This window comes from Canis lupus, chromosome 10 (genome assembly GCF_003254725.2).
Source record: "Canis lupus dingo isolate Sandy chromosome 10, ASM325472v2, whole genome shotgun sequence".
Lineage (NCBI taxonomy): Eukaryota > Metazoa > Chordata > Mammalia > Carnivora > Canidae > Canis > Canis lupus.
In genome coordinates this window covers 24893488-24906159 of record NC_064252.1, presented here as the reverse complement: position 1 = coordinate 24906159, position 12672 = coordinate 24893488, and the positions used below count along the sequence as shown (strand labels likewise).

The 12672-nt window shown below is 44.4% G+C and overlaps 2 long non-coding RNA genes across 2 annotated transcripts in view; both read right to left on the bottom strand.

Moving 5' to 3' along the window:
- The window catches only part of LOC118350130 (uncharacterized), a 42764-nt gene that overhangs the window by 23898 nt on the left and 6194 nt on the right, over nt 1-12672 (bottom strand). The gene's annotated exons all lie outside the window — the stretch shown is intronic.
- Nucleotides 2700-11551, bottom strand: LOC125755996 (uncharacterized). The gene is made up of 2 exons (XR_007413747.1): nt 11089-11551; nt 2700-3093 (listed from the first exon to the last, which is right to left on the bottom strand). It is a non-coding gene; the product is annotated as an uncharacterized LOC125755996 (long non-coding RNA).

Below are 12672 nucleotides of genomic sequence, written 5' to 3'. Positions count from 1 at the left end.
GAATCATACAGTATCTGTCCTTTGTGTCTGGCTTCTTTCACTGAGCACAATGTTGTTGTGTTTTTTTTTTAAGATTTTATTTATTCATGAAAAACACAGAGAGAGAGAGGCAGAGACAGAGGCAGAGGAAGTGCTTCTTAAGCAAGCTCCATGCAGGGAGCCTGATGCAGGATTCGATCCTGTGTCTCCAGGATTAGGCCCTGGGCCGAAGGGCGGGTGCCAAACTGCTGAGCCACCCGGGTTGCCCTCTTTTTTTTTTTTTTTTAAGAGATTTTATTTATTTATTCATGAGAGAGACACACAGAGAGAGGCAGAGATATAAGCAGAGGGAAAAGGAAGCTCCCCACAAGAGGCCCAATGTGGGATTCGATCCCAGACCCTGGGATCACACCCTGAGCTGAAGGCAGACCTCAACCACTGAGCCACCCAAGCATCCCATAACACAATGTTTTCAAAGTACATCCATGTAAAAAAACAAAAAAAAAAAACCCCAAAAAACAAAGTATATCCATGTTGTAGCATGAATCACTACTTCATTTTTTATGGCTGAATAATATTCCATTGTGCATATAGACGTACATTTTGTTTATCCATCGAATCTGCTAATGGACAATCAGTGGTTTCCCTCTTTTGGCTATTATGAATAATGCTGCTATGAATATGGATGTAGAAGTAATCTGTTTGTATCCTGTCTTTCAATTCTTTTGGGTATATACCTAGAAGTGGAATTGATGGATCATATGATTCTATGTTTAACTTTTTGAAGAACCAATAATTTTTCTCCTTTTTTTCACTCTTGAGTGTAAAGGAATACTGTTAGTAATTATGTGGGATAACAGGGTAAACTATGATTATCCCATGCAAATTGGAATGTACAATCATCTTTCATATGCATAGATACAAGGATGGGATGTGCCAGAGAAAAGTATTGGTTTGCCAATTTACGTTTTCCACTTGGTCTATAAAATTTACGTGTGCACATGACCACTCAGAATGAAGGCCAGATTTCCAAGGCTGCCTTGCGGCAAGGTGTAGCCATGTAACTACATTCTGGCCAAGGGGATATGTAATGGCAGGTGCAGCTTCCAGGGAGAGCCTTACAGGGAGAGGCGTGCCTCCTCCCATTTCCTCCTTTTCCAGGTTAGAGTGGAAATGTGATGGCTGCTAGTTTTTGGAACAGAGATAACTTGAGAAAGGAAAATGCACAAGGCAGAGCACGGAAGGTGGAAGGAGGCTGGGCCCCTGATACCAGTTGGAGTCCCTAACACCAGTCCTAGAACACCTACCTCTGGACTTTCACTGGAGAAAGAAAGAAATTCTTGTTTTGTTTGTTTTGAGGTTTTCTACTCCTAATTTTTCTTCAAAGATTTTATTTATTTATTCATGAGAGACACAGAGAGAGAGAGGCAGAGACACAGGCATAGGGAGAAGCAGGCTCCATGAAGGGAACCCAATGTGGGACTCGGTCCCAGGTCTCCAGGATCACACCCTGGGCTGAAGGCAGCGTTAAACCGCTGAGCCACCCGGCTGCCCTCTACTCCTAATTTTTACAAATACTCTTAACAACTAGTCATGGATTGTTTTAATGTTCTAAATGTTTCTGCTCTTAGAGTAAGTGTGGAAATCCAACCCAGTCTCTGGCTTTCTTTGCTTTGTTCAACTCTAGACTATTTTGAATTTTCTCACCCTTCACATCTCCTCCTTACCTTTTCTCCTTGGCCTTTTGCTCCCACTTCCATGGCTAAAAAAAGCCCCTCAGCACTGACACTCAGAGCCCACTTCCTGCAACAGTGTTTTCGCTGGCACCCAGTGAACCCAGCCACATCCCTAAGCCACAGAAGCAGAGGCTCAAAGTTTCATCACCTCTTGTGCCTTGGGTTCTAGCTTTGCAGGCTCCCCCTGCTAGTTTTCACCACAATTCCTCAGTCTCCGCAAACCATCTCCTGGCACTCTGTCACACTCACAAAAAACTTGGGCATCTGGGCCCCAGGCAGAGCCAACCAGGGGAAGGCAACTGGACAGAGAACTGATGGTGCTAGTGATTGACGTGGGGTCCAAATAAAACTGTCCCCACCATCATGACAGTCTCAGCACCTCTGAAACCTGTCTCTGACATCCCCATCTGTATCTTGCCTCCATACACCCTCCTATACACCCTTTGCTGTGCCCCTGTTTTTCAGAAATATGGAGCCTCCCCACTCCTCTTGTCTCTGCCTCCATCCTCTCAGCCTCACCTTATTCACAACACTTTTCCTTCAGGCAGTGGGCCTCACTATTTACCACTTCTTCAGCATCTTTGACTCTTGTGCATCCAATTCCCCACCTCCTGCCTCATCTAGGGCAGGAGTCAGTAAACTAACTCTTTTCTTTTTAAATATTTTACTTCATGAAAGACACACAGAGAGAAGCAGAGACATAGGCCTAGGGAGAAGCAGGTTCCCTGTGGGGAACCCGATTCGGGACTCAATCCCAGGACCCCTGGATCATGACCTGAGCCAAGGGGAGACGCTCAACCACCGTGCCACCCAGGTGCCCCAGTAAACTTTTCTACAAAGGACAAGAATAGCAAATATTTCAGGCTCTACTGGCCTTTCTTCCCTTGTAGCTAGAAAGCCACCATAGACAATCAGTAAATGAGTGAGTGGGGCTATATTCCAATACCTTTTGGGTTTTTTGTTTATTTGTTTATTTTTTAAAAATTTTTTTATTTTTTTATTTTTTTTTTTTAATTTTTTTTTTTTTATGATAGTCACAGAGAGAGAGAGAGAGAGAGGCAGAGACACAGGCAGAGGGAGAAGCAGGCTCCATGCAGGCAGCCTGACGTAGGACTCGATCCCGGGTCTCCAGGATCACGCCCTGGGCCAAAGGCGGTGCTAAACTGCTGAGCCACCCGGCTGCCCATGTTCCAATAAATTTTCATTTACAGAAACCAGCAGCTGGCCTCTGTAGTTCGCTGCCCCTTGCTTTATTCAGGGCATTATTCCATCAATTATTCCTGACTACTCCTGGATTTTTAATTTCTTCCTCTTTGCTGGTTTCTTGTTCACATTCTACAAACATGTTCAAGTCTTCTGCATCTTAACTGGGAAATAGCTGAAAGGGGAGAGAGGATGAGTCAAGGGTAAGGGAATTCAGAACAGTTTGTGGCTGAATTTGAAAAAGCAAGACACTTAAAACAATTTCAGGGAACATACATCAGGAACAGGTCCTTGTTTGTAGAATCTAAAAAAACAAAACAAATGGACTAATACACAAAAAGCAGAAATAGACCCATAAAAACAGAGGACAAACTGGTGGTTGGTAGAGGCAAGGGGAGTTAGGTGGTGGGCAAAATGAGGACAGGGGAGTGGGAGGTCCAGGCTTCTCATAGAATGAGGAAGTCTCAGGGATGGAAGGTACAGCCTGAGGAATATAATGAATTGTATTCTGATAGTGTTGCATGATGACAGATGGTAGCTACACTTGTGGGGAGTATAGCATAACAAATAGACTATATTGTACACCTGAAACTGATGTAACATTGTATATCAACTATACTTTCTTTAAAAAGAGAGAGGATAAAAAAAAAAGAAAGAAAGAAAGAAACAGGGAGAGAGAGAGAGAGAGAGAGAGAGAGAGAGAGAGGATCCTCTGGGTGACTCAGTTGGTTAAGGGTCTGATTTTGGTTCAGGTCATAATCTCAGGGTCCTGGGATTAAGCCCCATATTGGGTTCTGCAAAATCAGCAGAATGGGGAGTCTGTTTCTCCCTCTCCCTCTGCCCCTCCCCAACACTTGTGTATCGTGTGTGTTCTCTCTCTTTCAAATAAATAAAATCTTTTTTTTTTAAAGAGAACAAATTCTTGTAATTATCATATCTGAAGCATAAACATGATAAGAAACCAGCTCTTTTACCAACCAGAGTAGTTTCCAGGGCCACCCTAAAGACCTGGATCACACTGGATAAGGTTTGGCTGCCAGAAATGGAAAATACAAAATAACAATGGCTTAAACAAAATAAATAAAAGCCAAGAGACACACAGCCTATGGAAGGAATGGCTCTCCACAATGTCAGGGACCCTGGCTGCTCCTTCTATCCTTTTGCTGCACCATTCACACCTTCCATTCCCAAGATCACCTCATGGTACAAGACAGCTGCTTGAATTCCAGCCTCTAGTTCTCTTTTCTAGTCAGCAGGCTAGAAAAAGAAAAGGTAAAGGTAAGAAAAGGTAAAGAGGTGAACACATTCCCACTGTGGATAATGGTGCCCAGTTATCCCTGCCTCCCAATATTCACATCTTTGTTTTTTTTTTTTTTATAAATTTATTTATTTATTTATGATAGTCACACAGAGAGAGAGAGAGAGAGGCAGAGACACAGGCAGAGGGAGAAGCAGGCTCCATACACCAAGAGCCCAATGTGGGATTCGATCCCGGGTCTCCAGGATCATGCCCTGGGCCAAAGGCAGGCGCTAAACCACTGCGCCACCCAGGGATCCTCCACTGCGCCACCCAGGGATCCCACATCTTTGTTTAATTCTCTCTCCTCAAGCATGGGCTGCACTCTTTTACTTATTTGCTACTAAGGAATGGAATACAAGAGAAGTAGTAGGATGTTACTTCCAAGATTAGTTCATAAAAAGATGGTGGTTCTATCTTGGGTGTTTTCTTTCACTTTCTCTTGATGCCCACTTTGGGGAAATCTAGCTGCTGTCATGAGGCAGTCCTGCACAGAGCCCCACGTTAGTAAATTTGGAAATGGATCCTTCCTCTGCTCAGAGCCACAGGAATGAGCTCAGAAGCAAACCCCCCTCTCGTGGAACCTTTAGGTGACTGGAGCCCCATCTGATACCTTGATTAGAGCCTCACCAGAAAGAACCACCAGGAGCTAAGTCACTCCTGGATTCTTAACCCACAGAAAACTTCAAGAGACAAATATTTGTTGTTTTCAGCCACTTGGCTTTGGGACAGTTTTTTATGCAGCAATGGACAATTATACCATCCCTCTTGAAGGATACTTCTCAAAATTTGCCTTCACCAATCATATTTATATTGATTGGTCAACACTCCATGACCACACCTAGTTGCAAGTGGTGCTGGAAATAAAAAAAAAAAAAAAAAAAAAAAAAAAAAGTGGTGCTGGAAATATAGTCTTTATGGGGAGGGTGGCCCACATCTGGCTAAAAATTGAGAGTTCTACACAAAGAAGGAAAATTGGAGATTACCGACAGTCTCTGCCAACCCCTAGAATGTGACAGTGACCAGAGGGATGGTTTGAGATGATTAGCTTAAAGCCTAAATTCTGGAACTAATCACTCACTGGAAAAATGAATTTCCCATGCTGGCTCAAACTAAACAGGACCAAATGCCAGAGCTAGGAATGGGGTCAGATTCCCAAGATTCTCATGGGCTGCCTAGGGAGGTGCAAATGCCTGAGCAAAACCAGGGTTCTGGTTGGAAGGAGGAAGGGGGACCTGAACACTGAGAAGTCAAGCAACAGCATCCTTCCAGACTGAATATAAATGGTGATGACTTTCTTCTCCCTTTCCATAGTCGCCATGGGAAACAGAGACAACAGATGATATCACGCTTTGCCCAACAGTCTTTTTATCCAGCCCAGAGCCCACTCGAAGGTTGAGACCCCACATATCCAACATGCTTGCTACCATCTGTTCGTGGTCCTTCCACCTATCCCAGGGCTTCCTCACCTGTGTTCATTAGCTAGGGCTGTCATAACAAAATACCATAGGCTGAATGCCTTAAATCACAGAAATTTATTTTCTCACAGTTCTGGAGGCTAGAAGTCCACGATCAAGGTGTTGGCAGGTTTGGTGTCTGTTGAGACTGCTCTCTGTTTTACAGGGGGCCAATCTGAACAATTTTCATAACATCACATGTATATTTATTGGGGTTTTTTGGAAAGATTTTATTTATTCACGAGAGACACAGAAAGAGAGATAGAGGCAGAGACACAGGCAGAGGGAGAAGCAGGCGCCATGCAGGGAGCCTGACGTGGGACTCGATCCTGGATCTTCAGGATCACGCACTGGGCTGAAGGCGGCGCTAAACCGCCAAGCCACCAGGGCTGCCCTGTTTTGTTTTTTCTAAACCAAAATCCAACTCTCCCTCCAGGGGCACCTGGGTGGCTCAATTGGTTAAGGTCTGCCTTCAGGGATCCCTGGGTGGCTCAGCGGTTTAGTGCCTGCCTTTGGGTCAGTACATGATCCTGGAGTCCTGGGATTGAGTCCCACGTTGGGCTCCCTGCATGGAGCCTGCTTCTCTCTTGGCCTGTGTCTCTGCCTCTCTCTCTCTCTCTCTCTCTGTGTGTGTCTCTCATGAATAAATAAATAAAATCTTTAAAAAAAAAAAAAAAAAAAAGGTCTGCCTTCAGCTTGAATTATGATCCCAGGATATTGGGATCAAGTTCCCTGTCAGCCTCCCTGCTCAGTGGGGAGTCTGCTTCTCCCTCTCCCTTTGTGCTCTGTATCAAGTAAATAAATGAAACATTTAAAAAAAACATATTAAAAAAAAAAGCCCCAACTCTCTGGGCCAATTGGGTGTCCAACAATTCAATTCAATTCTATTCTAACACTAACTACTCGGTGTTAGAATCAGATGCCATGGATTAAGGGCTGGGTCCCATGTGAGAGGTTGCCCTCTACTTCAGAAACCAAACACAATTCTCAGGCCTCCTGTGCTTTTGACCGAGGCTATAAATTGGGGGATCCCACAACCCTGTCCTCAGGTTCAATAAATTGCTAGGATGGCTCACTTAGAAAAGCCACTTTACTTCCTATCATCTGTTTATTATAAAGGATATGACTCAGGGACAGGCAAGTGGAAGAGGTGCATAGGGCAGGATATGGGAGGAGGGGCTTGAAGCTTCCATGCCCTCTCTGCCCACCCCAGCACCTGGATGTGTTCACCAATCCAGAAGCTCTACAAGCCCCATCATTTAGCATTTTTATGGAAGTTCCACTGCAGAGGCATGATTGATTAAATTATTGGCCCATTGTGATTAAATCTATCTCCAACACTTCTCTCCTCCCCAGGAGTGGGGGATGGGGTGGAGCTGAAAGTTCCAACCCTCCAATCACATGGTTGGATCCTTTGGCAGGGGAGGATCCTGAAGCCTACTAGGGGCTAGGGGTGCACCAGGAGCCACCGTATTCGCATAAACTCAGGTGTGGTTGAAAGGAAGCTAATTAAGAATAACAAAAGATCGTCCTCTCACTCCCATCACTCAGGAAATTCCAAGGGTTTTAGGAGCTCTGTGGCAGGAACTGGGGACAAAGACCAAATATATATTTCTTATTTCACAGTATCACTTTTGCCTTCTCTGGGTCCTTACAGGGCTTTTTTTTCATGTGTGCTCCAATCCCTGGTACCTGTCTCACTTTTTTTTTTTTTTTTAAGATTTTATTTATTTATTCTTGAGAGACCCAGAGAGAGAGGCAGAGACACAGGCAGAGGGAGAAGCAAGCTCCCAGGACCAGAGGATCATGACCTGAGCTGAAGGCAGATGCTCAACCACTGAGCCTACCCAGGTGCCCCGTATCTGTTTCTCTTATTAAGACACCAGTCATGTTAGATTAGGGCCTCAATCTACAGTCTCATTTTAACTTTATCACCTCTTTGAAGATCTTGTCTCCAAATAGAGCTACCTTCTGAGATACTGGGAGTGAGGGCATTAAGAATTCGGGAGGGACACAAGCCCCCAATATCATCTTCTCCAGAAATCTTCACCTGCATTTATTCACAGACTCATTCAACAAACATTCTCTGAACGTATGTAGAGATGGCACCTACAGCCTGCCCGGGGATAGGATATGGTATCAGAAGGCCAGGGACTGAGATATGGGGAATCTCAGCATCTTTTTTTTTTTTTTTTTAAGATTTTATTTATTTATTCATGAAACACACACACACAGAGGCAGAGACATAGGCAGAGGGAGAAGAAGCAGGCTCCCTGCAGGAAGCCTGATGCAGGACTCAGATGACCCCGAGATCACACCCTGAGCTGAAGGCAGATGCTCAAGCTTTGAGCTATCCAGGTGTCCCAGGGAACTCAGCATCTTAAAGGCAGAGGAAGAAGACCCAGAAAGTAAGACAGAAGGAGTAAAGGCCTCCCCTTCCTGGCCTGGGGATCTTCCCTCATTCCCCCCTCTCACTTCTTTGGTACTTCCAGGAGCCTTCTCCATAAACCCTGTCTCACTTTGAGCCCCACTCAGCCTCTTGAGACTCTCCATCTCTCCTGACAGGAGAGCAGTACCACACCATTTTCCTCCTGGCACATTCCTACTAGATGTCAGTAGAGCCTTTCTCTGCTAGGGCATCTACTGCTTTCCAAGACAATTAGGGTAAGAGGGAGCTGTGGACTCTTACGGGGGTGTGAAATTTTAGGCATTTCCTTGTTAATTTGATTGCTCTGTATCAGTAGTAGTTGTGACTGTTTCACTCAGTTACCAAAGGGCAAACTTACCTTATCACCCTATAATTTACTTTCTTGCAACTCCATACTGTCTAGTCAGTATGGAGAGGAGAGTATCTAGGCAGAGATACAGGCAGAGGGAGAAGCAGGCTCCATGCCAGGAGCCTGATGCGGGACTCGATCCCGGGACTCCAGGATTGCGCCCTGGGCCAAAGGCAGGCACGAAACCGCTGAGCCACCCAGAGATCCCCAATTTCCTCCTCTTGATAGGATTTTGCCCTGTTCCTTGAGAAATGATACAGATTTCCTAGTGTTTGTTCCCAACAATGCATTTGTTCTTCTCCTGGGGATTTTTTCATAAAAATAATTGTAGGAAAATGTCCCCATCTAAGCCACCACGGAAGGATGGCCCCATTCTGAACTAGATCTTCTCTGATTCTCAAATTTCTTCTCCAATCTCAGGAGGATTTGGTTCATTCTGCCACACTATTGAAACTGGAAGTTGGGATAGGCACCAGAGGCATACAGGTTTGGGGGATTTGATAGTACAGACATGAACCAGTTGTCTGCTGAAGCTTTATCTTTGTGGGGTAGGAAGTGAGGCCATCTACTGAGAGTGAAAGAGGAAGACCAGGGGAGCACACAGTTAATCACAAGAGCAATTGGCCTATGCAGAGTGGGCAAGAGAGCTGACCAGAGATGCTCCATAATGTTCTCAGCATTGTTGAAGGCCCAGGGAGAGGGGTGACCTTAAATTTTAAGTTATATCAGTTTGTGTATGTATGTATACCAGCTGTGTCGGCTGCCTGATATCACTGCCTCATCTCCCTCTCTCCTTTTACTGGTTATAGCACTAGTGTCCGCTAACTGGAAACCTCAACCACACATGTAACCAGCCAGTCAACCACCAATCTTATAGACTCAATTGCCTAAATATTCCCCAAACCCAGCCCCTCTCATTTGCTCTCACTATACTCTCTGCTCCTCTTCTCTCTCCCCTCCACCTAGCAATTAGAGTGACTTTCCAAAATGCTTTTCAAATTCTCAAATTTGATTATGTCACTCCCCTACTTAAAGTCTTCCAATAGTTCCTAGTCATCTATGGGCTTCATTCTTTTTTTTTTTTTTAATTTTTTTAAAATTTTTATTTACTTATGATAGTCACAGAGAAAGAGAGAGAGACAGAGACAGAGACAGAGACACAGGCAGAGAGAGAAGCAGGCTCCATGCACCGGGAGCCCGACATGGGACTTGATCCCGGGTCTCCAGGATCGCGCCCTGGGCCAAAGGCAGGTTAAACCGCTGCACCACCAGGGTTCCCTATGGGCTTCATTCTAAGAGCAGTAGGAGGCCTTTGGAGGGCTTTGAGCGTAGAGTGATATGATTTGAACTACATTTTCTAAAAGTCCACTCCGGGGGATCCCTGGGTGGCTCAGCGGTTTCGTGCCTGCCTTTGGCCCAGGGCGCAATCTTGGAGTCCTGGGATCGAGTCCTGCATCAGGCTCCTGGCATGGAGCCTGCTTCTCCCTCTGCCTCTATCTCTGCCTCTCTCTCTCTATGTCTATCATGAATAAATAAATAAAATACTTTAAAAAAATAAAAAATAAAAATAAAATTTCACTCTGGCTTTTGTTTTTGTTTTTTTTAAAGATGTTATTTATTTATTCGAGAGAGAAAGAGAAAGGCAGAGACATAGGCAGAGGGAGAAGCAGGCTCCATGCAGGGAGCCCGATGTGGGACTCGATCCTGGGTCTCCAGGATCATGCCCTGGGCCTAAGGCAGGCATCAAACTGCTGAGCCACCCAGGGATTCCCCAAATTTATTTATTTATTTATTTTAAAGATGTTATTTATCACTCTGGCTTTTGTATAGAGAATGGATTTGAAATGAGGGCAAGAGTAGAAGCAGGGAAACCAGTGGAGAAGTCTTGTAATGCAGGTGAAATAGTGGCTTAGACCACATGCTGGTAATGGGGATGGAGGTAAGTGGAGGGATCTGAAACACGTTTTTAAAATAGAATTGATAGGAAGGAATCCCTGGGTGGCTCAGCAGTTTAGTGCCTGCCTTTGGTCCAGGGTGTGATCCTGGAGACCTGGGATCAAGTCCCACAGCGGGCTCCCTACATGGAGCCTGCTTCTCCCTCTGCCTGTATCTCTCATGAATAAATATAAAATCTCTTAATAAATAAAAAAAAAATCGAATTGATCACCTTTGCCAATGGTTCAGATGTAGAGCGCATGGGAGAGGGAAGTGTTATGAAAACCTCCTACTGCTGGGGACTCCCTTATTCCTTGGCCTCTACAGCCCTTCACCTTTCCCTTCTCAATGACCATGCTTCTCTGTCTTTTCATCGCTCTGCATTCACTGCCACCTCCTTAAATGAGTGTGCTTCCCCAAGGTCCATGACTCTTCCATTTTGGCTTCATCAGTGTTCTCTGGGAAAGCATGTTCACCTTTTAGCTGCAACTCTTAACTATATGTTGACATTTTCCATGCCTACATCCCCATTCTCGACCTATTTATCATGCTCTGTGTCAGTATTACTATCTGTAATCGGCACCTCGAATTTAACGTGTCCAAAATGGAATCTGTTCTTTGACCCTCAAGTGTGCACCCATTTTCTATACTCTTGACCTCAATGTTTTCACCATCTCCCTAAATTTTCCTCACTATATACTTACTAGCAGGTCTTCATCTTCCCCTTTCTCTCCATTACTCGCCCCCACACACACATGCTGTGAGCCAATAAATTCCATAGTCTTCAGATATGCTTCTTATTCAGTGTTTCCATCCATTGCCAAAGCCACTGATTTATTTAGTCCCTCATTATTTCTTGCTTGTATTATTCTAACATTCATAAACTATTCTTTCTCTAGCTTTTTCCTCCAGGTTTCTGATCCCTAGAATTATTATTTTCCTGGGGTTGTTCTACATATGGCTTGGTCAAAGTTCAGGTGATGTCACCAGAAACTAACTTCCTACCTCCTCCCTGCCCTGCTTCCTCTGTGTTGACTCCATTCCTAAATTCCTATGTTCTATTCTCTTTATGCTGCCAGAATTCTGGACTTTCTCATTCAAATCCACAGATTAAAGACCTAAAATGGAGACTCAGGGGCTCTGATTGGCTATGTGTGTGCTCTGAACTTTCACTTGAACCAATCAGTGTGTTCAAGAGTCCAGTATGTTCTCATTGGCTAAGGATGAGGTAACATACATCCTTGGTAAGGGAGTTGAAGTTTCACCCAGAGCAGAATGGTTGAGAGTGGAGAAAGAATGGTTCCCTAAAAGCAAAACGAGGGTACCATGATCACAAGAAAACAGGTGTGATGCTGGGCATCATCTACTACAAAGTTCCTCTTCCCCAATCCTTTTTCTTGTTCAGTGGTACCAACCTTCAATTTAACCACCTGAGGTGGATCCTTGGCACATCCCTCAAATCCCATCAAATCCATTTTTCCTTTCAGTCCTCAACAACCAGCTGCTAGAAACTATCCTTTTTTAAAAAAAAAAATTATTTATTTATTCGAGAGAGAGAGAATGAGAGAGAGAGGCAGAGACACAGGCAGAGGGAGAAGCAGGCTCTCTGCAAGGATCCAGATGTGGGACTCGATCCCTAGACCCAGGATCAGGATCACACCCTGAGCCGAAGGCAGACACTCAACTGCTGAGCCACTTAGGTGTCCCACTAGAAACTATCCTATGTGCTCACAAGGATTCATTTCCTCCAACTCTTAACATGTTTCCCTGGCCTATTAACTTTGGATTTTGCCACATGATATGCTCTGGGTCAATGGGCTGTGAATATATGGGAACTTTGCCACCCTCAACCAGAATCTTAAATGCAATTATAGGATTTGGCTGGGGTACATTTGCACTAGTCCTTTACTATGAAAAAATGTTCCAAATAGTGGCTATTCCTTCAACCTGGATTCCAAAATGAAAAGACACAGGTAGCTGAGTCTAGCAGAGTGATAGCTAATCTGCAACCTCCTTATTATATGAGCATAAAAATAAGTTTAAATTGCCAAATGCCATGGGACCCATGAGACTATAAAGCTGTTTGTTATGCAGCACAACTTAGAGAAAGCTGAGTAGTACATATACCTCAGTTCCAGTCCTTAATATTTCTACTTGGATCATTGCAACCAATCTTTCTTTACTCTCACTGCAACATTCTCCTACTTATCCTCCTTGCTTGTCTTTGGGCCTCCTCCGGCCCATTCTCCTCCACTTTGCAGTGACAGGGATCTTTCTTTTTTTTTTTT